Source organism: Gopherus evgoodei, chromosome 2 (genome assembly GCF_007399415.2).
Source record: "Gopherus evgoodei ecotype Sinaloan lineage chromosome 2, rGopEvg1_v1.p, whole genome shotgun sequence".
NCBI classification, from domain to species: Eukaryota; Metazoa; Chordata; order Testudines; family Testudinidae; genus Gopherus; species Gopherus evgoodei.
In genome coordinates, this window is record NC_044323.1 from 45523437 (window position 1) to 45548987 (window position 25551).

The following is a 25551-nucleotide window of genomic DNA, read 5'->3' on the forward strand; positions in this document are numbered from 1 at the left end:
CCTGCTGCGGCACCGATGACGTCGGCACCGTCGATCCCCGGTCCCGCAAGGGCCGTAGGATCCGGTGCCTGGCGGCTCCCCGGCACGCGCCGTGGTCGAGCTAAGGCTCCGGCTGCTTCCGTGCCAACGGCACCGCAGCCAGAGGGCTAGTCTAAATCGGAGCGCCCGGCACCGACACCTGCTGCGGCACCGATGACGTCGGCACCGTCGATCCCGGTCCCGTAAGGGCCGTAGAATCCGGTGCCTGACGGCTCCCCGGCACGCGCCGTGGTTGAGCTCCTGCTCCGGCTGCTTCCATGCCAACCGAAGCCTCTGAGGCACCGACAACATCGGCACCGTCGATTCCAGTCCCACAAGGGCTATCGAATCCGGTGCCCGACGGCTCCCCGGCACGCGCCGTGGTTGAGCGTATTACTCCCGCTGCTTCAGTGCTGACGGCACCGCAGCCAGACAGCTTATCTAACTCGGTTCGCCCGGCACCGACACCTACCGAAGCTCTGACGACCTCGGTACCGTGGATCCCGGCCCCACGAGGGCCGTCGAATCCGGTGCCTGACAGCTCCCCAGTACGCACTGTGGTTGAGCCTGCTGTTCCCTGCACGCCGGAGATGTTACCAACGGCGAGGGCTCTCAGTGCCATGACAGAGTCAGTGCTGCCTGACCCGGGCACCGCCGGTACGGGTAATACAGTCTCTTCAAGGGACTGTCCCCTGTCAGTATAGCAAAGCGGCACCGTTCATGATCACGGTCCCGCAGACACTCCAAGTCCTGTCGGCACGCCGGACACCACTGGCAGTCCCGGTGCTGTTTTCCTCGGTACTGGTCACACTCGCTGCACCGGTCGGTATCCCGTTCGCCGACCCGCTATCGGCACCGTTCCGACATCTGGCACCAGGGCAGGTACCTTGACTCCTGTAGCTCTTCTCCGAGCCTCGAGATCTCGGTCGACCTCCCGACACCGTTCTGATTGCGGGTCTGGATCTCGTTCCAGGTACCGATACGCCTCCCGATGCCGGTCCCCGGTGCCGAGTTGGGCAAGGTCCGAGTGAGTCAGAGACTTGGCCCGTGCCTTCTTTTAGTACCTCCATGGCCGTCCGGACGCGCATCCGTGTCATCCCATATGCGCAGATTTTATGCTCAGGACCACGATCCTGATATGATGGCCAGCGGGCGCCAGCCCCGACGCAGAAAGAGCCTTGGCGAATGCAAGGTGTACTCTGCAGGGGCCCTGCAGCTCTGGGTAGCAAAGCAACAAGCCTTGCTTAGCTGTGATAATTATAGCACCTGGGTGAAGGAGTTTCTCCCTCAAACCTCCCACCTGGAGTTCGCTGCCGTCTTGGGGGACGGGGGAAAGAATTTACCCCTTGTTGGTAAAGGCATCTTCGCGGCAGAGACAGCCCCAGACTGCGAAGCCTGCTGGACAATAGGGTCCTAATGCGTCTTAGCATGTATACGCCAGCGACCAAACGTAGGCCTTTATGGCCCCAGCCGCCATACTCTGTGCCTAGCCAGAGACAGAACTCTGGAAAACGGCAAGGCCAAGGTGGTCGCAGACAAACGTCAGGCCCCCTAAAAAGCCAAAGTCAAGGTCCCTCGCAATTACCACTGGGACCAAAGACGGACCTTCCAAGGTTCGCCGGAGGGCGGCGTACCAGTCGCAGGACGGGATCCCGATCCCGCTTTCTCCTGGCATGGCCCCAGTTACTTTTAGATCGCTGGGCCCTGCGCACGATGGAGCATAGGTATCACCTTTAAATTGCTCCAGCCCTGTCCCCCTTCAGCGGACGAAAGGGGCTAGGGGTTTTACTCCCGTTATGCCCTAGTCCCCCACTCGAACACAGGTCTCAGACCTCCCTGGTTCTGCATGGACTCAACCGGTTTGGGATAAGGTTGAAGTTCTGCAGGGTATCCCTGGGAACCATTATTCCATCCTTGCCTCCTGGGGGCTACTATGCCGCCCTGGATAGGAAGGACGCGTACTTTCGCAATGCCATCTTCCCTCCGCACGGGAGATGCCTCCGCTTTATAGCCAGCAGTGAATATTCCCGGTTTACGGCCATAGTCGCCGCCTACCGTCGCTGATGTCGGATATGCGTTTTTCCGTATTGGGACGATTCGCTTATCCGAGGAGACTCTGAGACACAAACCACTAAGCCCGTGGGCATCGTCACGGTCTTATTCACAGGTCAAGGCCTGATGATTACTATAGAGCAATCCACTCTGGTTCCCACGCAGAGGTTGGGCTTCCTAGGGGCTATCTTGGTCTCCTACCTAGCCGGAGCCTGCTTATCACAACTGCGGTTTTAGGCGATGGCAACAATCATCTGAGGTCTGAAGGCTTTCCCAACGACCTCAGCTCATTCTTGTCTCAGTCTCCTGGGTCCATGGTTGCCCGCAAGTTTGTAACCAAACACGCCAAGCTTTGCCTCCGTCCTCTCCAAGTCCGGCCCACCTCGGCGTACCGCTTGGACAGGGAGCCAATGGTCATGGTAGTCACCGTTCCCTCGAACGCCTTAGGCTCCCTAGAGTGGTGACTAACTCCCTCCTTGGTGTGGACAGGGATGCGGTTTTATCCGCCCCAGCCCTCACTGCCCCTGACGGCGGACGCATCATCTCTCTGCTCGAGTGCTCATGGTCACCTCCGAGCTTAAGGCCTTCGGTCTTCTAGGGAGCTGGCATTCCTCATTAATGCCCCAAAAATGAGAGTAGTCCGCCTGGCATGCCAGGGGTTCCAGCGGCAGCTGCGAGGCCGTTGTATCTCGGTGTTTACAGCCAACACAATGGCCAGGTGCTTCATAAGCATTCAGGGGGGACATAGTCCTCCCCCCTTTTTTGTCAGGAGGCCATCCATTTCCGGGTCTTTTGCATGGCCCACTCGATGGAGCTGGCGACGTCCTTTCTCCCAGGCGTTCGGAACGTCTTAACTCTTTGACTCAGCAGGTCTTTCATGTCTTACGAGTCATCACTCTGCCCCATGTGAGGCGTCCCGCTTTCCGGAAGTGGAGATGGTTCCTCACACAGACCTATTCGCTCACCGCGAGAGCAGGAAATGCCAGGTGTTCTGCTCCTTCCAAGGTCTCTCCTCGGAATCGATCTTGGACGCATTCCTGATGCCGTGGAACGGCCAACTGCATTATGCCTTCCCACTGTTCCCACTGGTTCGTTAGGTCCTGCTTAAACTCCGCAGGGGCAGAGTGCGCATCATCATGATCACTCCAGAGTGGTCCAGGCAGCACTGGCATACCACGTTGCTCGGCCTGTCAGCCCAGACCCCATCACTCAGGGCAATGACAGGCTTCGTCACTCGGACCTGCAGCCCCTTCGCCTCATGGTGGCTCCTGCGTACCTGAGTCGGGGTGACAGGCAGCCTTCCACCTGGTCAACGTACCGGGCCAGGTGGAAGCGTTTCCTTTACAGCTGCAGTACGCTCGATCTTGCTCCTGCTGAGGTCTCGATCCCTCTATTTGGCCTGCCTCTGGCCTTCAGCGGCAGGATCTGGCGGTATCATCGCTGAGGATACTCTCAGCAGCCATCCCTACCTTCCAGCAGGCTAAAATGGACGTTCAGTGTCCCACACGCTATGGGTTCGAGGTCCCTCAAGGGCTTGGAGCGCTTGCACCCTCGGGTGCGCCGCCCAGCCCCGCCCTGGGACCTCAACCTAGTCTTGGCCAGACGAGTCTCTGAGATCAGAGCTCTTACGAAGGTTCCGCAAAGACAAGGTGCAGTTATGACCGCACCCGGCTTTCCTCCCTAAGGTGTTTTGGCCTTTCATGTTACCCACAGCTCAACGCAATGGGCATACCCGTTGCACTCCTTGAACATCTGTGGAGTGCTCGCATTATATTGTGCTGACAGAATCATTTCCTAAGGTGCCCCAGCTCTGCCCCGGTAGCGGGCCAAAGAGAGGGCTTGCTTGTTTTCCTCTCAGAGGATCTCATCTGGGGTGATGGCGGACATCCCCACTTGTTATGATTTGGCTCATATTTCCCCAAGCCACATCACCGTGCATTCTACCAGGGCTCAGGCTTCATCTGCCGCCTTGCTGGCTCGTGTTTCTACCCACGAGATCTGTCGCGAAGCTCCATTGGTCCTCGGTCCATACCTTTGCTTCGCAGTATGCCCTGGTTCAGCAGTCAAGAGAGGCTGTAGCCTCTGGCTCAGCAGTTTTATTCTGCCACTTTTCACTCCGACCCCACCGCCTTTGTAAGGCTTGGGATTCACCTAACTGGAATGGATATGAGCAATCACTCGAAGAAGAAAAGACGGTTACTCACCTTTGTAACTGTTGTTCTTCGAGATGTGTTGCTCATATCCATTCCGCACCCGCCCTCCTTCCCCACTGTCGGAGTAGCCGGCAAGAAGGAACTGAGGAGCGGGTGGGCCGGCAGGAGTATATATGGAGCGCCATGGTGGCGCCACTCTAGGGGGCGACCTGCCGGCCCACTGAGTTGCTAGGGTAAAAGTTTTCCGACGAATGTGCACGCGCGGCGCGTACACCTAACTGGAATGGATATGAGCAACACATCTCGAAGAACAACAGTTACAAAGGTGAGTAACCGTCTTTTTCTGAACACACATTGTCAATGATATAACCTGCTACAAATATTTAAGCCTTTAGGTGCAGTTGTTTTCTGGTGCAAAATTTCTCCCACAGAAATGGAGTTCCACTGCATGAAATCTGGCCCTTAATATATATGAGCTTTTAATCTTGGTAAGAGTATGTTGGTTGACCGTACTTGGAGAGCGGAATTTGCCAATTTCTATTATTTCTCTAAGGCTGCAAATCATCTTTGAGGGGAGCACTATAAAGAAATGTAGCCTTTTCTATCTAAAAATTAGTCTGGTTTAGAAGGAATTGGACTTTAGTCCTGGTTGACACTGGGGTGGGGGGAGTATCGATGTATGATACGCAACTTCAGCTATGGGAATAGCTTAGCTGAAGTCGGCATATCTTATTTCGACTTTCCTCCTGTCCTCACGGTGCGGGATCGACAGCTGCGGCTCCCCCAGCAACTCTGCTACCTCCACTTGCCCTGTTGGAATTCCCGAGTTGACAGGCACACGTTCAGAGATTGATATGTCGTGTCTAGACGAGACTCGATATATCGATCCCCGATAGATCGATCGCTGCCCACCGATCCAGCGGGTCATCTGGATGTACAGTTAGTATATGCCTGCCTATCAAATAAATTGTAAAAAGGGAAAAAGTAGTTTTCCCCAAGTCCATTTTTATAGGAAGGGTAGGTACTGGAAATTGTGGAGATGAGAGAATCCTCTGAACATTGAAATGTTTTTTCATTTACTGCTGGGAAATAATCACCAAAAATAAATGCATTTTAGGTAATTTGTATTTGAAGATCTTTTCAATTACTGGAGGTCCATACTATGTTCATCATGTGGTATATTTTTGCTTTGATTGTTTTTTTTTAAAATAGACATGTATAATCATGCTAACTTCTGCGTCTGTTTCAGTATATTGGTATTTCATCTATGTATCATGTCTATTAAAATTTCTCGTAGACCCCTATGCTTCGTAGTACAGGCAAGTCTTATCATACGTGGGGGTTCCATTCTGTGGTTATCGCATACAGCGAAAACCGCATACTGAAAATTATATCCTCAAGCCCTTTAAATCCCGTCCACAACTCCAGCGGCCGGGCCGGGGCGGCATTTAAAGGGCTCCTCCGGGCTCCCACCGCCGTGGGGAGCCCAGAGGAACCCTTTAAATGCTGCATTGGCCCCACTGCCGGAGCTGCGGGCAGGATTTAAAGGGCTCTGCCGGGCTTCCCACCACTGCAGGGAGCCCGGAGGAGCCCTTTAAATGCTGGCCCGCAGCTTTGGCAGCCAGAGCTGCGGGCAGGATTTAAAAGGCTCTGCTGGGTGTCCCGCCACTGCAGGGAGCCCGGAGAAGCCCTTTAAATGCTGGTCCGCAACTTTGGCAGCCAGAGCTGCGGGCGGGATTTAAAGGGCTCCACCAGGCTTCTTGCTGTGGTGGGGAGGCCGGAAGAGCCTTTTAAATCCTGCCCACAGCTTTGGCAGTTGGCATTTAAAGGGCCTGGAGCTCCACGGTGGCTGGAGCCTTGGGCCCTTTAGTTCGCACCAGGGGCTACCAGCCACCTCTGCAGCTGAGAGCCCCCTGGGTAATTTAAAGCCCCTGGAACTCCCAGCCACAGCTGGTGCCCCAGGACCTTTAAATCTTGAGGCCACTTCTCTTCCACTTGAGGCCACGCTCCCCCGGACTCCAGCCCTTCAGTGTAAAGCTGAAATCGTGCATGTTAAATGCGCATAAGTTGCGACAGACCTGTATCTTGTGCATATATGTCATCTTTTCACTCTCCTGCATTCCAAGCTCTATTGCTTGATATTTCCTGTGAGAGGAGTAGTTATTGTATTACTATTAATACATATCTGCTGAATAATGGAAAATTATTTCTGAACACTTAAGAAACCACTATGTTAACCATCTAGAGAACACTATATTCAGCTACCAGAATAAAAGGGGTAGGCTCCCTTCTCCGGACAAACACAGCAAAACACAGCATTAAGTATTTCAATGAGTAGAACATGTTAATCTTGATCAATCAAATTCAGAGACAAGGCTCAGTGTCTGTAAAATGAGAAAAATCATGGAGCTTATAAAGACATCTAAGGGAGAGGTTGGTATGGATGTGAAATGGATTAGCAAAAATAGTATGCTCCAGAAAAATTACTATTAAACCAGTGGGTCACATTAGGAATTATATGGCATTGAAATACTCATAAGAACGGCCGTACCGGGTCAGACCAAAGGTCCATCTAGCCCAGTATCAGTCTATCGACAAGGGCCAATGCCAGGTGCCTCAGAGGGAAGTGAACCTAACAGGCAATGATCAAGTGATCTCTCTTCTGCCATCCATCTCCATCCTCTGACAAACAGAGGCTAGGGACACCATTCCTTACCCAGCCTGGCTAATAGCCGTTTATGGACTTAACCACTATGAATTTATCCAGTTCTCTTTTAAACACTATTATAGTCCTAGCCTTCACAACCTCCTCAGGTAAGGAGTTCCACAAGCTGACTGTGTGCTGCGTGAAGAAGAACTTCCTTTTATTTGTTTTAAACCTGCTGCCTATTAGTTTCATTTGGTGACCCCTAGTTCTTGTATTATGGGAATAAGTAAATAACTTTTCCTTATCCACTTTCTCCACGTTACTCGTGATTTTATATACCTCTATCATATCCTCCCTTAGTCTCCTCTTTTCCAAGCTGAGGAGTCCTAGCCTCTTTAATCTTTCCTCATATGGGACCCTCTCCAAACCCCTAATCATTTTAGTTGTCCTTTTCTGAACCTTTTCTAGTGCCAGGTTGGCTTAGCAAATTTACAGACTGTGCTCTATTTTTAAAAATAAATAACAGTCAATTATCTAAGTTTCTCAAACAGTATTAAAATTTCAAACATGACAAGGATCTGGATTTTCCAGTCTATTAAGGACACTTTGCACTGTATAAGTGGCACCAAGTGGCTTAAAAAAGCTAAAAATATAAAATAAAATAAATCTAGCTCCCTTGACTATAATACAGTAAAGGATACTCAGCCAGCTAGAATGCTTAACTGATTTAAAATTCCACACTTAGAACTAGATGTAAAACTGTCTTGGGCAAGCATTGTTGCATTTTTAACATATAGAGTTGAAATGGTGAGAAAGAGTTGAACTAAGACATCTATATTTTTGTTTTAGTTTAAAAGTGAAGCCAATACCTATTTGTAAACTGCTTTATAATATAATTATAGGACTTCTGAAGAAGCTTCTAGCTGAGTAATGAGTGAGGTGCTTTTATTTTCAGATGTCTAGCAAGAGAACAGTTTAGCATAATCCTTTACTCACTGTCTGGAAAATTCTCACAAACTGTCAGTTAAAATGAGAGATGGAAGTGGGATTGGCTCCATGATGGCATTGGACACATTTTCTCCAAACTGTTGGTTGTAGAAGTTTGTTCTTTTTTCATGGAGTTTTTTGTTTTTGCTTTGAGCTGTTTCCCTGATGGAATAGCAATATGTCAAAGGACAAAAAAATAGTATGGGAACACTTTCCCTGTATCAGCTTGGTTCATTCTATAGACTCTGTCCTGAATCTGCTCCAGTGTTGTACTGTATCTTGATCAAGTTTAATGCTCTTTGGACAGAGTTTCATACACAGGACTTAGAATACGATATATTTGGGACAAAACAGCTCTCATAAATTCACTTATTACTGTTAATTGCATCACTTGAAATTAATAACCCCACTAAGTACAGACCAGCACCCTGAATCCGTCGTATGTCTGCTCTACTTTTTAACAACGTAAGTATTAACTAAATTCTGTTGTCTCTATCTGTGTTTTATTTGGTGTGAAGTACACACTGTTATTCTCAAACTTACAGGAGTTCAATAGTTGCTCCATTAAGTAGGTAAACAAGTATTTCATCAAATTTAAATCCAGATTTGACTAGCTCCTTCTGTGGGTTCAGTGGTCAGGAAGTCAGGTTGGAGTACATGGAAAGTAAGATTGTGCAGGTAATGGTAACTCTAGAAAAGCACATTGGTAAACTAAATAGCAGAAAAAGACCCCAAAGATTTTTACCAAGGAATGAAAGATCCTACATTAAAAAGATTCAATTCTTGGGAAAAGTCAAGTCAGTGTTTGTAACTTGAGGCTACTTAACTTGATAAATATTGAAGAGGATTCTGACATACAGTAGAACCTCAGAGTTAGGAATACCTTGGGAATGGACATTGTTTGTAACTCTGAAATGTTTGTAACTCTGAAGGAAATGTTATGGTTGCTCTTTCAAAAGTTTACAACTGAACATTGACTTAATACAGCTTTGCAACTTTACTATGAAGAAAAATGTTGCTTTTAACCATCTTAATTCAAATAAAACTAGCACAAACAGTTTCTTTATCTTGCCAATTTTATTTTAAAGCTTTCCCTTTATTTTTTTAGTAGTTTACATTTAACTCAATACTATACTGTATTTGCTTTTCCTTCCTTCCTTTCTGTGTGGTTGACCGGTCAGTTTGTAACACTAGTGTTCATAACTCTGAGGTTCTACTGTAATTACATTTTAGGGGAAGAAGTCTCCCTGAATATATATCCACTGATGTGAAGGAGAACAGTGTCTGAAACAAGTGAGTGAATGGCAAAAGTAGTGGTTATAGGTTAAGAAATTCTTTCAATAAAATGGGTTCTAATGCTTTGGTATCAAGAGGATTCAGGAAACTAGCTTGTAGTTAATTCAATTATTAATTGCAAGTAAGGAACTTTAGACAATAAATGACACCTATTTGGTCCATAATATCCAGGACCAGCTTTTCAAAGAAGCCTCCAAGTCTCTAAAATCTCAGATTTGCGTGTCCTAACATTAGCACTCAAATAAAAGTGGCCTTATTTTCAGAGATGTTGAACACCTATGACTCCCATTGGATGTGAGTGGAATTTAATGCAGTTCTGAAGCCACGTGCTTCTGAACCAGATGAAACTTGAAACTGGTTATTAGTTATATATAGTTGAATGAAACTTGTACGTTTATAGCTTAACTGACAGGTATACGCTAAACTGAAACTTGAATCTGGTTATGTAGTTAAATGGTTTGGGAATACTTTTGACTGGATTAAATTAATTTTTTATTTTTATATATTGCCATGTAAGAGCATATGCAGTCTTTGTAAACTGCAGCTTTCAATTAGTGGTATGGAGTTCCTTTTTTAAGCAGTAATTTGATACTTTTGAGTAGTATACATATAAGGTACTTAAAGATCTTGGCGCAGATTCTCCACTCTGGCTGATCTGCACTTGAATGTTGAGGGGAGGTGAATCTGCAGGAAGTCAGTTGCAGCTCCTAGATTCAGAGCCACCAAGGCCAGACACGAGTTAGAACTGCACAGGGCAGCTCTAATTTTAGGCTGCTGGCATCCTCAGGGAGTTTATACTAGAGGAGGACCATACATAGTGGCACTTCACTCCACTGCATCTCCTTCCTGTCCGGCACACACATTGTCCCCAGAATGCCCTGATGTACCTGTCATGCTGCCTGGAGTGGCATGTGACCATGAGTGCCTACTTCAGGGTAGACACTCCAAACTGGTGATATGTTCTATAATTAGATTTCACAAACCCAGTACTAAATGTGAACTCCCAAAGTACTGCAGTAGTCTTATAATAGTCAGGGACAGTCCCTTTAGACAGGCAAGCTGGACTGTGATAAACGGTCACACCAAAAATCTCTCACATTCCAGGTTACTCCCAGTCCCAAGAGACCTGTCTCTCACCCAGATCAGGTTGCATCCTAGATCTCACACCAAAGACAGTGCTGGTAGCCAATTCTATAGTAAATTAACTAAAGATTTATTAGTTAAGAAAAGAAATGAGTTATTGAGATGTTAAAGCTGGTAAAATATATATATACAGGTAAATCAAGGTCCATAATTCCAAATGGTAGCAGTGATGTGGTAATCTGCCAGTTTCCCAAAAGTCTCTCGAGGCTGCCTGGAATCTTCTCACTTTTTATTCTGTCTTGTTAGAATCCAAACAGTCCAGAGATGAAGGATCTTTTCCTGAATCCATATTTACAACTTTTTTTGTCTCAAAAAACAAACCGACAGGGTTAGTACCCATGTGGGCTCTTTCTTTGATTGGGAGAGAGAGAGGAGCACATTTAGAGGCCTGGGTCTCCGATTATCTGGCAGAATGACCATGTGCTTCCAAATATGCAGGAATTAATCTTTTCTTGTTGAAGTTCTTCATTTGCATTACTTAAGGCTTCTTTCTTGTTTGATGGGTTATTTTTGTTACAATATAAATGTTTGTTATTGCATTATAACAGGATACAGATAAGTAGAAAGAATGCATGTAATATCCCATTAGTTTTCATGAAGTTTAAACACCAAGTACATTCTTGTACATTTAACAATCACTTGGATCTGTACTTATACGCAAGTGAATTGACTTGGTTTCCAGCTAAGAATCTGACAGTTCTCAGCTGACACCTTTGGCCTAAGCTGACACCGGGTCTGCCAGTGTCGCACATCCTATTATGCCAGGAGTGGTAGGAACTGCTGGCATAGGAGGTGGAGCTGCCCTCACCAGACTTAGATCAGTGGAGAATTCCTCTGTCATCTCCAGCCACTCTAAGTCCACTTCACACTATTTTATGCAATATGGCCTGGTTTCACTTGTTTCAATTATTAATATTACTTGAAAAAACTAAAATAGTTGACATACTCAGAACCTCTTGCAGTAGCCAACTTTTATTTCTGCATCCTTATCTCTTCATGTCTCTTCTTTTTCTCCTCTTCCAAGTGGAGGACAAAGTAAGTGGGACTTGTATTTGTTTGGATCATTTTAAAATTTTGCTGAAATACTTGATCTTATTTTTGTGTTCGGCTGACTCAACGAGAATGTGTTTAAGATGTTTCAGTTGCTTATATTTTTCTATTCCTTTCTGGCAAGCAAAGCTCTGAGTTGATGTATTCCTTTCTTTAAATGCTAAAATCAATAAATAAAATGTAGAAATTACCTCCAGGATGCTAAGTTCAGTTTGGCAATCAATACATTGGTGTTTTGTTTGATCTGAAGCCAATTGCATTGATTTCCTACCCAGAAATGTAAGCTGCCCCATTTATTTTAGTGGAGTGTTTAGTCGGCCATAACTCGAGTTTTGATATTAGATTAAGCAAGTTTGTCCAAACCCGCCACTCCCCCCCCTTAAGTTACCAGTATTTTATTATGAAACTTTCAGTGGTCCAAAAAGCAGTGTGAACACCCTGAGTCTCATTTGCTGTTTCCAGTAAATAAACACAAAATTGTGTAAATTGGCATGTGGGGATAGTTTGTTTTTTTTTTGCGGGGGGAGGAGCAATTTTTTTTTTATTAGGCTAAAGGGACTAAAGAGAAGATGTGTGCCTTAAAACCTGTCCAGGGAAATTTGAGCAGATTCCTATTCCATTCTTGTGGATTTCAGTGTTATGAAGAGAAAATGGGACACTTATTATTTTTTTTTTAACCGTGACTAGATCCAGTTAGTGAAGAAAGCATTTGGATGCCATCTACTCAATGATTTTCTGACAATATTGTTTCCAATCTTTTGCTGAGCCACTCAGCTTTGCCTTGATTGTGAATGACTCTCATTTAGAGACTTCATTTCTGTATGTCAGGGGATGTGGCAATTTGCTGTGTATGATGTGCTGTGACTTTGGATGTTGGCAGTTTTACCAGGAAGCTTTCCAAGTAATGACAGACCTTTACGCCTCTTTTCTCAAGCTCAATACTACTTTGTTAAATATCTTGTGAATACACAAGGTGAAGAACAACGACCAAAGTGCATTACTGTCAACTGTGATCTTTGGTCCTAGACTGAAGTGGAGGAAGCTTTGCTGGTGGAGATGTTGGTGATATTGAGGGAGATCAGCAGGTCTGAGAAAGTCCTGTTGGACTACTTTCTTGATCAGAAGCGCAAAGGTTTCCATCTGGAAATGAGTTTTTCTTAGTGACAGTTTTAGAACAGAGATCTATAGCACAGGGCACCTCATTTAGTAGCTGTGAAGAATCTGGAGGAGAAATAACTTTCTCTCTTTGAATGAACAGCCGGGATGACAATTTATAGGAAAAGTTTCGGTATGGATAAGAGGAAGGATGGGGGAAGTTCAACGAAAGGTGCTTTTAAAAAATTTTTCTCTAATGTCCATCTTTCAGTGACAATACCAACCCACCTGGAGGTGAAAACATTGTTAGGCTTTCCATGCAAGAACAAAGTCTTGGGCTGCCAAATGTGTTTACTGTCTGGCTGAGAAGCCTCCACAAGAGGGTGTTGGTCAACTAATTAGTATTTACTAGGGAAGTATGTGCTGCTTCCATATGAATTGAAAAGATGATGGTTCAGGTGAATCTGCCTAGTCTGAAATTTCCTGTTGTATCAAATAAGAACGTAATTCCTCCGTGACTTCCTGAAGAATGTATATTGCAGCATTTTCTTCTTGAGTTCTGATAAATCTTTCAGACATTTTACTAGGGCATCTCCTAGCAAATTAATAACATAAAAGGGAATTTCAGTGAGATTGCCAGTGTGTTGCATAAGAAAGATGTGACCAAAAATGTTTTAACATCAGAAGCAGTATTGCACAGATAGGGTAAGACCATCTTGGCCAATTTCATTCTCACACACACACACCCTCCTTGATTCCTTTTCCCGCTGTCTTGGTAACTAACTCTTCTGGGGCTTATATGAGTGGTGGGTTGGGAAGAGGTCTGTGCAGACTGATGTTCAAACCATGGGGTGTGTCTCAGACTGATGGGGATCAGGAACTTGGTTGAGTGTGAGCAGTGCTGGCTAAGGTGTTATGCAGAAAACTGTATCTAGGATAGAACAAATCTTGTGAGCTTCCTGGCTGAATTTGGAATAATTTTTGAGACATGCTGTTAATGCATCTTTTCTCATGAGGAAGTAGCCATGGTGAGTTCAGTATATTTTCCAGTGATTTGGGAACAGGAAATATTTATTTTCCCTTTTTTTTTAATTTTTGGTATTTGGTTGAGACAAGTGTTCTGTAATGTGTAAAGTGGTTCAGGTCACCTGTGTTGTTACCATGTAAATGGTGATCTGAGTATTGTATCTTGAAGTTTTAGACGAGGAAAGTCAAAATGTGTCCCCTCTTCAGACATCTTGTCCAATTTCCAGGGTTGGCGATTTCCCGTGGAAAAACTAGTTTAGGACACAGCACTGATATATATTGGCTTAAACCCGATTTAAACCAGGAATCTGGGAAAAATAATTGAATCAGTGTCCAGCAGGTTCAGCAAGTATGGAATGTATCCAAAGTTTGAAAAGATTATCCGTTCAAAACTGAGGAATAGGTTTGGTCTATTCGCTGCCTCAAAGTTGGTCTTCTGCTGCAGAATGCTACATGGCCAAATGGACATGGATTGGCAATCTGAAACTGCATACTTCTGATTGCTTCATGCTTCGGGCCTGCAACTCTGCATTCTTGTCACGTTCACATAATCAAATATTTTTGACTTTCATTTATATAATATTGAAAACTGAAATGAGTCATGACGTGTAACTTACTTAAGAAAATACCAAACCAAAATACATACAGACATTCTGATGTTCAGTACTATAATTACATACATTAGTATTACACCCACTACAGTTTTACTTTTTATTCATTCAACTCTAAATCTCTGAATCTACTGCTTTATGCAACCCCAATTTGAATATGTAACTAAAATTAAGTGTATTGTGCTGTGTAGTCCCAGTTAAGTCCTTTTTTATTTTAAAAACTTTTTTTCTGGGGCAGAAAAAAACAGTATTTGGCTCTGGAAAAACCACTGCTGGAAAATACCATGCCATTCACTGCTTAACCACAAGATGACCATTCCTTCCTAGACCATCGTTCCTCTCTAAATTTTTGTTATGTACTTCCTGAGCAGAACTGAGAGAAAAAAAGAAAAGTTTCAAGAGGAGCTCTTGATAGCTGGCATGGTTAGTGACAACTGGCAGGTAAAACCACTCAGTACATGGCCAAAGCAACTCTGACATATGAATCTGTTATCTTCATTAGGTAACTTTGAAACACTGGTGGATTGTTTTCTTGTTATATTGAAAATTTCTTGATTTATGTTACTTATTTGATGTTGCACATGCAAAAACTGAAATCTTCAGTACATATATTTTTGTATTTTTTTTTGAATTATGGAGATTTTTAACTTTTTGGTTTTGATGTGGAAATATGTCCAGTTGCAAATTCTCCATGTGACTATCCTCCCAGCTTTCTCTTCAGCAGATGACATCTGTTCCTTTTGCTATATTAGTTGACTTACTTCTTAGAAACTCGGTCTGCCAATACCTAGTTCATATCCATCCACCTTTGAACTGCAAGGCTCAGATCTCTTTTTAATACTAAATAAGTGGCTGTTTTTGGTGAAGAGAACACAAATAAATACAATCTGTGAACTTGAAAAGGCATTTATATTGCCCTAGTTTAAAATCTTATTGTGTTTATAATTTTGTGAGATCAAAAAGAACTAATTTCAGTGGGCGTCTGTAAAATAGAGATTTTTACATCATTTCATAGGTTTAAGAGGTAAACAACATATTGGGCATTAATTTTAGCAGATGCTACATTTGAGTATGCAGTTCCTTGGGTAATGGTGATTCATCAGTATAATCCTTGGATCCTGATGTTCTTTGTAATTAGACATTTTACTTGAACCAAAATGCCACTTTCACTGTACTTATTAAAGAAAATTTCTGATGATCATCTCCATCAGTTGATGGTTGGAAATAAGTGGCCATAGAAAAAGAACTCAGACATAGTGGTCAGAATATACTGCTGTTGTTAACAAAAACTTGATTAATGCTTATTTGATATTAGTGACAGTAAAGCATAACGTATCACTGACAGAGTGATTCTATATAGTGTCACAGATCCACAGGTCCAGTGCTCTTGAACAGCTCTGGAACAGTCCCTGCAAGGACCCCGCCCCGTTAAGGTTACACACTTTCACTAGGGTAAGCTACTTAGCTTCATTGCCTCCTGGGACTGCACCTCTGAGCTGTCAGCATCCCTGATTGACACTGTGAGCTCCCTTCAGTGTGTCCACCTGAGTTGGACACTTGGGAGCAGGGTAGATTTGATTTAAATCATTAGTCAGGAAAACTCAATTTAATCATAGATTTCTACTTAAAAGTGCATTCTTGTTGGTTGTTATAACCTTTACACATATTTTTTTACACCTCAGAGATAGATGTAGGTTTCATTTTTAGAAGGTACACACTATACATTTTTAAAGCGATTTATTTTGAAAACTTTTCAGATTAGTTTTACAGCTGTATCAGAAAACGAATGATTTTTTTAATTATTTCATTTACCAAAGGTAATTGAAGCAGGTATTTACAAAGTCATTGTGAGGTGAACTATCTCCAATTCAACAGGTTAATCATTAATATTTGGAGGATTTTCTTGCCATGCTGTATTAGTACAAGAACATCACCAGACAGACATTTAAATTATTTTATTTAACTAAACAACGACGTTATGTATTCTGGATTTTTTTTTCTTCACCAACAAACCTATATTTTTTTAACAAAACGAGCATATGAATTTAGTTAAACATTTAAGTTTTTTAAAATCAAGTTTGTTTTTGTTAAAGTTGTTTTTAACTAAAATAGTTAAATGAAATATATATTTTTTAAAAACAAAAATTATATCATCTATGTCAGCCAAGTCAACATGAGAAACTTAAAATATTGACTTCTGCAGCTAACTCTGTTGTCTTCACCTTCATTTTCCTATTGGTTCAGAACCTGGAAAAGAAAAACAAACTTTCCTGCTTTTTCAGGTCCCAAATGATTTCTCAGTTTGGAATGAATTAGTCCAAAGGAAGAAAATATTCTTTCTATGTTAGCAGAAGAAGCTACTGCTGTTAAAAGTGAGATTATTACTTCAACAGTCTCTGAATCCAAGTGATTAAGTGACTTCCACCAGTTCACTGGTGTGACTTTCTTTAAAACATCATGAGCAAACATATATTTCTTGAATGGTTCACCCTTAGCTCTTAAGTTTATTATAGTTGGCATTATGATTGCTGGATATCCATGTCATAGCCAGCTCCTCTTCTTCAGCAGTTAAGGTTTGACCCTAGTACCAAGTATGGAGAATGTTTGCAAGAAAATGAGCTGGAGATAGTGCTTGTCCCATTCATTTTTTTAATGCTTGTAATTTAACTCTGTCATTGCATATTTCTCTTTTTAAGATCTCACTCAGTTCCTTCCAAATTCCCACAGCATCAGCAATAGAACAGCTATTTTCCCTGCGTTTTGTGCAAGGCTACAGATATAGGCTTCAGGGTGTCCAAGATTTCTCTTAAGCCCAAAGTTGAGAACTTTGGCTGTGACAGTACCATATATATTTTTCATGATTTTGTTCACAAATTGTCATCCGATTAGGCCAGTTCTTGATATAGTGCTCAAAACAGTCCACTACTGAGTCCATTGCGCATCTTGTGGGAGAGTTAGCTTGGTTCCTGCCATTTTTTTCAGAGCAGCTGCTGCTGCAAAGTGGTTGTTACGGAAGTATTTTGCAATTTTAACATTAGCCTTTATTTCTGGAACACTGAAGTCTTTGACTAGAAGGTGCATCAAATGAGCACTGCAACCGTATGTTATTAGCTTGGGACTCTCTCTTCTAAATAATTTCTTCTCATCTTGGATACATTTGAAGCATTGTCTGCAACCAAGCCGCGTACCAGACATTTGAAATTTTTTTCACAGTTTGTTATAGCTTTTACTGCTACTTCTTGTAAGTATTCTGCTGTATGTGCATTTCCTGATGTATCAATTGTTTCTGTAAGGAAGACATTCCCTTCTTCTGTTGTCACAAAAGCACATACAACAGGATCATTGTGGATATTGCTCCACCCATCAAGACTTAGGTTAACAATTTTACCCTCTAGGCCTTTTGTACACTGCTCAATTTCTCTTTCATACACTTTATCCATCAGTTTGCCTTTGACATCTACTCTTTTGGGTGGACTGTATCCTGGTCTTAATAATTGAACCATGTTAATGAAGTGTGGGTTATTTTCCACTACATGCATCCGATGAAGTGGGCTGTAGCCCACGAAAGCTTATGCTCAAATACATTGTTAGTCTCTAAGGTGCCACAAGTACTCCTGTTTTTTGTTTGTTTGTTTGTTTTGTTATTTTTTACAGAGAGTTTGTTGCATAAATAAACTGGGCAATTTTTTCATCAATTACCTCTTTTTGTAATCTGCTAGTTCTTATCACAAACTTTTCTGTGGTTGTTTCTGGATGATGGAGATGGTTTTTTTTGTTTTGTTTTTTCCTTTTTGCTACAGGTGCTATACTGTGGCTATGTGACATACATGATGTGACTGAAATGCTATCATTGGCAGATAACTGAAACTATAGAAAATGATGGTGATCTTGAAGGTGGATAGTCTTCAGAATCTTGTATGTTGAGGATGGATTCTCCTGAACAAAATAAGTCAATGCAATTATTTAATTATTATTACCGTACTGCTCATTTAGTATTACTCATTTCATTCACTGACACTCAGTACTACTTTAAAGATGAAATTGTAAAAGGAAGATCTGTCTCTTTCAGCTGTTTATTTTTTATCACAACTGCATCTAAAATGATTGTACTGTAGAGTAACAACTATATTTTTTGCTCAAACATGAGAATTCAAGAATAATCCAGAAGGAAGACTGGCAGTCCTTAAGAAAGAAGTATGAAATAAAAAAGTGTACCAGCTTAAAGATCCTGCATGTTCAGACATGTTCCTTTCATCATCTTCAACACAGCTTCCTCCTGAGAAGGAACACTTCTCATTATGTTGTTTCATTCGGGCAACCAGGCCTTGTATTTCTTTGCTGCACTGTTTGTATTTTGCACGCATGCCTGTCTTACCCACAGGTAGAGGAACGTCATTAAAATATTCCCAAAATGGGTCTCTTTTACAGCCTGCTGCCATTATAGGTTTTCCCTTCTAGTGAGAGAATGGTATGGTGGATCTTAAATCAGTGAAAGGCGGTACTCTGAAAGACCTCGTTTTCTGGAATATGTTGCTCAAACAGTTTCACTTTTATTTCTACTGCCTGTCCCTCCCTTCTCACATTTATCTCCAGATTTCAATGCTTGTCCAGCTCTATTCCTCCCCCAAGAACTTTCTATTCATCAAACTTTTTGAAACTTTGCACTTTTAGAGAGAAGTAAGGGATTGACTCTATGTACACAAATTTGCAGAGGGACAACAGGGTTGAAGTCTACTATTTCTCACCTCTACGTATTAATTTATTTATTTAAAACATTTTTACTGTTAATAAGCATGTTATCTCTGGAGGCACAAATCCACAGTTTGAGAACTGCAAAACTAAGCCTCTCTGATGGTATCTTCTAGAGTGAGCACTGAGTACCATTGGGTAGATAAAAAAAAAAATTACCTAAATAATCTATACAGAAGCTCCTGGAACTGCATAAGATTGGATCCCTAATCCAGGATCTATTGGAACTCATTTACAAAACTTTTCTTAAACATACATGAATATATTGTCTCATACTATAGAATTAGAATTTATAATACCTATTCCATGATGAGAGATCTTTGAGCTATTAATGTATCTTAATTAAAACTATCTTAAGATAGGTTTTTTTCCCTCAAAAAACATTTTATAAAAAAAAATTTTTAAATTGATTTTTATTCACCCTTTTATTCACTCATTTTCTATTCATCTTAATATCTTCTTTTTCTCAATTAATTTTAATCAAACACTCACTGTGAATGTTGAATAAAGTCAGTGACATCGTACAGCTTTGGCTCACTCCTCTCTTGAAAATCTCAAAGATCATCTCCCGTTATAATCACCATCTGATTCCAGTATAATTGTTTCATTACTTGGAGTTTGTACTCCTGCAGTGCTGCAGATCTTTATATATTGAACAGTTCGTAGTAGCAGATTCTGTCAAATTCTTCTTGGAAGACAGTGAAACACAAGTTACTGTTTTCCCTATTTCAGTTGATCTTTCTAATATGAGCTTCAGGCTTACAATGGCTTTTACTGCCTTTCCACAGTTGAAGCTGTATTGTTCACATATTTTCTTATAAAATTTTCTTTGTATTTGGTCTTGAACGACTTGCAAAAACATCCAAAAGGCATATGATACTAGCTTGCTTGTTCTGTAGAATCTTTACAATCAGTTGTGGTATTCATTTGGGGGATTTGGATACACAGTGAGGTTGGCAATTCTCCTTTCTCAAACATATTCTAAATTACCTCTGAAAAGGCTTTCAAGCCTTCATCCTTTATGCTTTTTAACAATTCAGCCAGTATTCCATCACAACCTTGTGCTTTTCCATGCTGATACTTCATTAGTTAGAAAAGTCTTAATATATAACTAGTTAGGTGTCTAAATTTTCAATACTATTAGAAATACAAAACATGTAGTTAGCAACATTTGATAACTTAAAAAATGTAATTTCTGTATACTTGTTTTTTCTCAACATTTAAAAATGAAATAGTATGAACTGGTAGAGCAACACTGATCAAAGGGCCAGATTCTTCAGTCTTTAAGGAATCAATGGACTTCATCAGTAGTCCTTCTAAATAAGAATTAGTGGCCTGATAACATGCATGAATCTAGGGGTGCATCCACACTACCCTCCAGATCCGTAGGTAGCAATCGATCTATTGGGGATCGATATATCGTGTCTCGTCTAGACACGATAAATCAATCTCCGAACACATTCCCGTCGACTCCAGAGCTCCACCAAGGCAAGAGGAGGAAGCGGATTCAACAGGAGAGCTGTGGCTGTCAATCCTGCATCATGAGGATGGGAGGTAAGTTGAAATAAGATATGTCGACTTCAGCTACGCTATTCCCATAGCTGAAGTTGCGTATCTTACATCAGCCCCTGTCCCCCAGTGTAGACCAGGCATATGAGATCATTCTGATTTGCCTAATGGGGTCATGAGTTTCTGAGGCAATACTGTGTTTAACTATTGCATTCTCCTTATTCTCATACCTGAGCTTAACTCTTTGCTGAAGTGCAGGACAGACTTTTCAAGACTTTTTCAGAAAGCAGTACACAGAGTTAAAACCTCAGGGTTATTGTATGTAAACCCTTGAAAAGTAGGTGCTAATTGTACCCAGTCAACTTCAAAGAGCAATTACCACAATTTTAGGGCATGTCTGCATGTCTACACTACAAAATTGTTGACCTAAATTTATGTCAGCATACAGCTGCTGCAGTAATTAAATCCCTTTTGCTTGTCCACGCGATGCCCTTGTGTCAGCAGTGTGCGTCCTCACCAAGAGTGCTTGCGCTGCTTGTACTGTCAGTGTGGGGCATTGTGGGATGGCTTCTGAGAGCAACACAGTGTCTACACTGACACCACATTGACCTTACTACATTAACACTCTGCCTCTTGTGGAGGTGGAGTTATTGATTTGGAGTAATAGGGCACTTACACAGCGGAAGCGGAATTTTAGTATAGATGCTTACATTGTCAAGTTGATGTAAGCTGCCTTGTATTGACCTGACTCTGTAGTGTAGTGTAGATCTGAGTAAACGTTTAATGTATATGGAAAGCATTATAAATATTGTAAAACATTGTAAATAGTTTAGAGTACTTGAAATACTCTGAACAACTTTTAAATAAATGCTAATAGACAGCAAATCTACTGGTGTTCATCATACAGACTTCCTTGCCTTTGTTGCGATTACATATTTAAATGCAAGTTTTCAACATAACCTTTACACTTCTCCTCTCTCTCCCTCTTCTCCTTCTTCCTTTTCTCAGACTTTTCAGAGTTTGCAAGGAATGATAGCATTTTAGTCCTTTCAGACACTTCAGAACTTTGTCAGCAAACAGTCTGGGATCTTCACAGCTAGCAGCATTCCAGTCTCATAGACTCATAGATTCTAGGACTGGAAGGGACCTCGAGAGGTCATCGAGTCCAGTCCCCTGCCCTCATGGCAGGACCAATTACTGTCTAGACCATCCCTGATAGACATTTATCTAACCTACTCTTAAATATCTCCAGAGATGGAGATTCCACAACTTCCCTAGGCAATCTATTCCAGTGTTTAACTACCCTGACAGTTAGGAACTTTTTCCTAATGTCCAACCTAAATCTCCCTTGCTGCAGTTTAAGCCCATTGCTTCTTGTTCTATCATTGGAGGCTAAGGTGAACAAGTTTTCTCCCTCCTCCTGACGACACCCTTTTAGATACCTGAAAACTGCTATCATGTCCCCTCTCAGTCTTCTCTTTTCCAAACTAAACAAACCCAATTCCTTCAGCCTTCCTTCATAGGTCATGTTCTCAAGACCTTTAATCATTCTTGTTGCTCTTCTCTGGACCCTCTCCAATTTCTCCACATCTTTCTTGAAATGCGGTGCCCAGAACTGCACACAATACGCCAGTTGAGGCCTAACCAGCGCAGAGTAAAGCGGAAGAATGACTTCTCGTGTCTTGTTTACAACACACCTGTTAATGCATCCCAGAATCATGTTTGCTTTTTTTGCAACAGTATCACACTGTTCACTCATATTAAGCTTGTGGTCCACTATGACCCCTAGATCTCTTTCTGCCATACTCCTTCCTAGACAGTCTCTTCCCATTCTGTATGTGTGAAACTGATTGTTCCTTCCTAAGTGGAGCACTTTGCATTTATCTTTATTGAACTTCATTCTGTTTACCTCAGATCATTTCTCCAACTTGTCCAGATCATTTTGAATTTTGACCCTGTCCTCCAAAGCAGTTGCAATCCCTCCCAGTTTGGTATCGTCCGCAAACTTAATAAGCGTACTTTCTATGCCAACATCTAAATCGTTGATGAAGATATTGAACAGAACCGGTCCCAAAACAGACCCCTGCGGAACCCCACTTGTTATACCTTTCCAGCAGGATTGGGAGCCATTAACAACTACTCTCTGAGTGCGGTTATCCAGCCAGTTATGCACCCACCTTATAGTAGCCCCATCTAAATTGTACTTTCCTAGCTTATCTATAAGAATATCATGCGAGACCGTATCAAATGCCTTACTAAAGTCTAGGTATATCACATCCACCGCTTCTCCCTTATCCACAAGGCTCGTTATCCTATCAAAGAACGCTATCAGATTAGTTTGACACGATTTGTTCTTTTCAAATCCATGCTGGCTATTCCCTATCACCTTACCACCTTCCAAGTGTTTGCAGATGATTTATTTGATTACCTGCTCCATTATCTTCCCTGGCACAGAAGTTAAACTAACTGGTCTGTAGTTTCCTGGGTTGTTTTTATTTCCCTTTTTATAGATGGGCACTATATTTGCCCCCTTCCAGTCTTCTGGAATCTCCCCCGTCTTCCATGATTTCCCAAAGATAATAGCTAGAGGCTCAGATACCTCTTCCATTAACTCCTTGAGTATTCTAGGATGCATTTCATCAGGCCCTGGTGACTTGCAGGCATCTAACTTTTCTAAGTGATTTTTTACTTGCTCTTTCCTTATTTTCTCTTCTAAACCTACCCTCTTCCCGTAAGCATTCACTACACTAGACATTCCTTCAGACTTCTCAGTGAAGACCGAAACAAAGAAGTCATTAAGCATCTCTGCCATTTCCAAGTCTCCCGTTACTGTTACCCCCTCCTCATTGAGCAGTGGGCCTACCCTGTCCTTAGTCTTCCTCTTGCTTCTAATGTATTGATAAAAAGTCTTCTTGTTTCCCTTTATTCCAATAGCTAGTTTGAGTTCATTTTGTGCCTTTGCTTGTCTAATCTTGCCTCTGCATTCCTGTGTTATTTGCCTATATTCATCCTTCGTGATCTGACCTAGTTTCCATTTTTTATATGACGCCTTTTTATTTTGTAGGTCACGCAAGATCTCAAGGGTAAGCCAAGGTGGTCTTTTGCCACATTTTCTATCTTTCCTAACCATCGGAATAACTTGCTTTTGGGCCCTTAATAGCGTCCCTTTGAAAAACTGCCAACTTTCCTCAGCTGTTTTTCCCCTCAGTCTTAATTCCCATGGGACCTTGCCTATCAGCTCTCTGAGCTTACCAAAATCCGCCTTCCTGAAATCCATTGTCTCTATTCTGCTGTACTCCCTTCTACCTTTCCTTAGAATTGCAAATTCTATGATTTCATGATCACTTTCACCCAAGCTTCCTTCTACTTTCAAATTCTCAACAAGTTCCTCAACAGTCCTTGGGTTAGACAGAAATATGTAGCCTGTAACAAGGTACAGGTATTGGGATCAGCATATAAAATTTCCATTCACTGAATTTCTATAAGGCAACTATCTCCCCAGAAGGCCAGCTAAGTCAGGTAAGAATGTATAAACTCTTGCCTCATTTAGCTCTGCCCCCGTTCTCTTTCTAATCGCGAAGGAATCCCAGTTTGAAGCAGTTAGTGAATAGTTAAAACAAGTTCCATAGTTTGTGTAGCCTCTAGAGATGACAAATGCTCTTCTCCCAGCTCTTCTTCTAAGTCTAAAAAACACATCACAGTAGAACAGTAATTAGCTATATCCATACTGGAACAAATCTTTCAACCCAGCCCTCACATCAGGCACATCTCCTGGTCTTGCATTGATCAGCCTCTGAGTCCACATGGCTGTATTTAACTCCTATATTTATAACTTTTCCCTCCCAAGCTCTGATTGTCTCTGCTCTCAGCTGGTGACTATATGTGTGGGAGCTGCAAGAAACCTAGCTCACAATGAAATCTTTCCAAACAGCTGCAGAAACAGCTACTCAACATAGAACTAAAGTCTGTATTCTCCCTGCTATTTGGCCCAAAGAGAATCAGACAAAGTGAAATGTTGCAGTATAAAGCATGTGAGTTACAATAGCCATAATATAAGCATAAAAAGAAAAATGCTGCTTTAAAAGTCAGAATTGCTGATATTTTCCATAGATGTAGCTGTGATATTGCAGGCAGGATGTAATAAAATACTCTCATGGCTCTGATAATACAAAATGAAATTAAAATTCTTTCATAAACGTTTGCATGCCTTGAATTACGCAGAAAGAAATAGGCTAATATTGATACTCTTTAATTATTTGATTTAAAACTTTGAACCATGCACCCCTCCAACTGCATGCTTCAGACAGTCATGAATGGCACCTGCAGGGGCTATGCTTCATGGTGGCATTGCCTGCCCAAACTGCAAACTTTGGGCAGGCATGGAGTGGCACTGGCAGAAGCTGCACTTCACAGTGGGACAGCTGATCACAGCGGGGGAGCTGATCACCGTTAAGTGCAGCCGCTGCAGCACCACTCTGCACCTGTCCAAGACTTGCAGTTTAGGGGGGGGAACACTGCTCCCTGCTTCCCCAAACTATGCCCATGTTTAAAAGTAGGAGTGCCTAGCCCCAGGCCCCCCCGCCATACCAGTGCCATTGCTCGGTGGCTCATTCTATGTTCCTTTTTATTAATTCCTGTGGAAGATCATTGTGGAGGAGACAATAATTAAAATCTGTTGGCTGTTTTCTTTTTTTCCGGTTTTTAACCAACTCATACTTAGTTTTCAGAATCAATCTTTCATAGTTGATGAACCTCTGAAAATACTTCTTATGGATTTGTTTTTACTTTTTTATTGGTAAAACTTTCTGATTATAAACCAATATCAGTATTCTCAGTGTGGGAGTTAAGCTTTTAGCTTCTGATAAGTGCTTGAAATGTTTGATGCCTCTTCACTGTTCTCTAAAGGGCGATCTGTGCTCTCATATTAGAACAATAAAATAATCAAGCTCCATTTCAACCTCCAAGGTCTCTGACACAGTTTTCATCAGAACCCACACTGCCACCTCTTTGTGGACTTGAAATATTGGTATTGCTGCAAATGCTGTTAAATTTACAGATTAATTTATATGGGGGAAAGTAACTGAGTTCAAGGTGCTGTGGGAATTATAGTTGAGTACTTCTTGATTTTTAGGAAAATTTCTAATTAAGATTTTAATTTTAGCCATAGCAGTGTACAGGCTTCTCTTTACCCACACTTTGCTCCTGTTGTACTCCT

The 25551-nt window shown here is 42.2% G+C and overlaps 1 protein-coding gene across 8 annotated transcripts in view; it reads left to right on the plus strand.

The window, feature by feature from the left end:
* Positions 1 to 25551, plus strand: part of ANKIB1 (ankyrin repeat and IBR domain containing 1) — a 199056-nt gene that overhangs the window by 51916 nt on the left and 121589 nt on the right. The window contains exon 2 of one of the 8 annotated variants that reach the window (XM_030550550.1): positions 9091 to 9150. The exons of the other annotated variants lie outside the window; for them this stretch is intronic. The gene's annotated coding sequence lies outside the window, so the exon portion shown is untranslated. The remainder of the gene's footprint in view (positions 1 to 9090; positions 9151 to 25551) is intronic. 8 annotated transcript variants of the gene reach the window in all.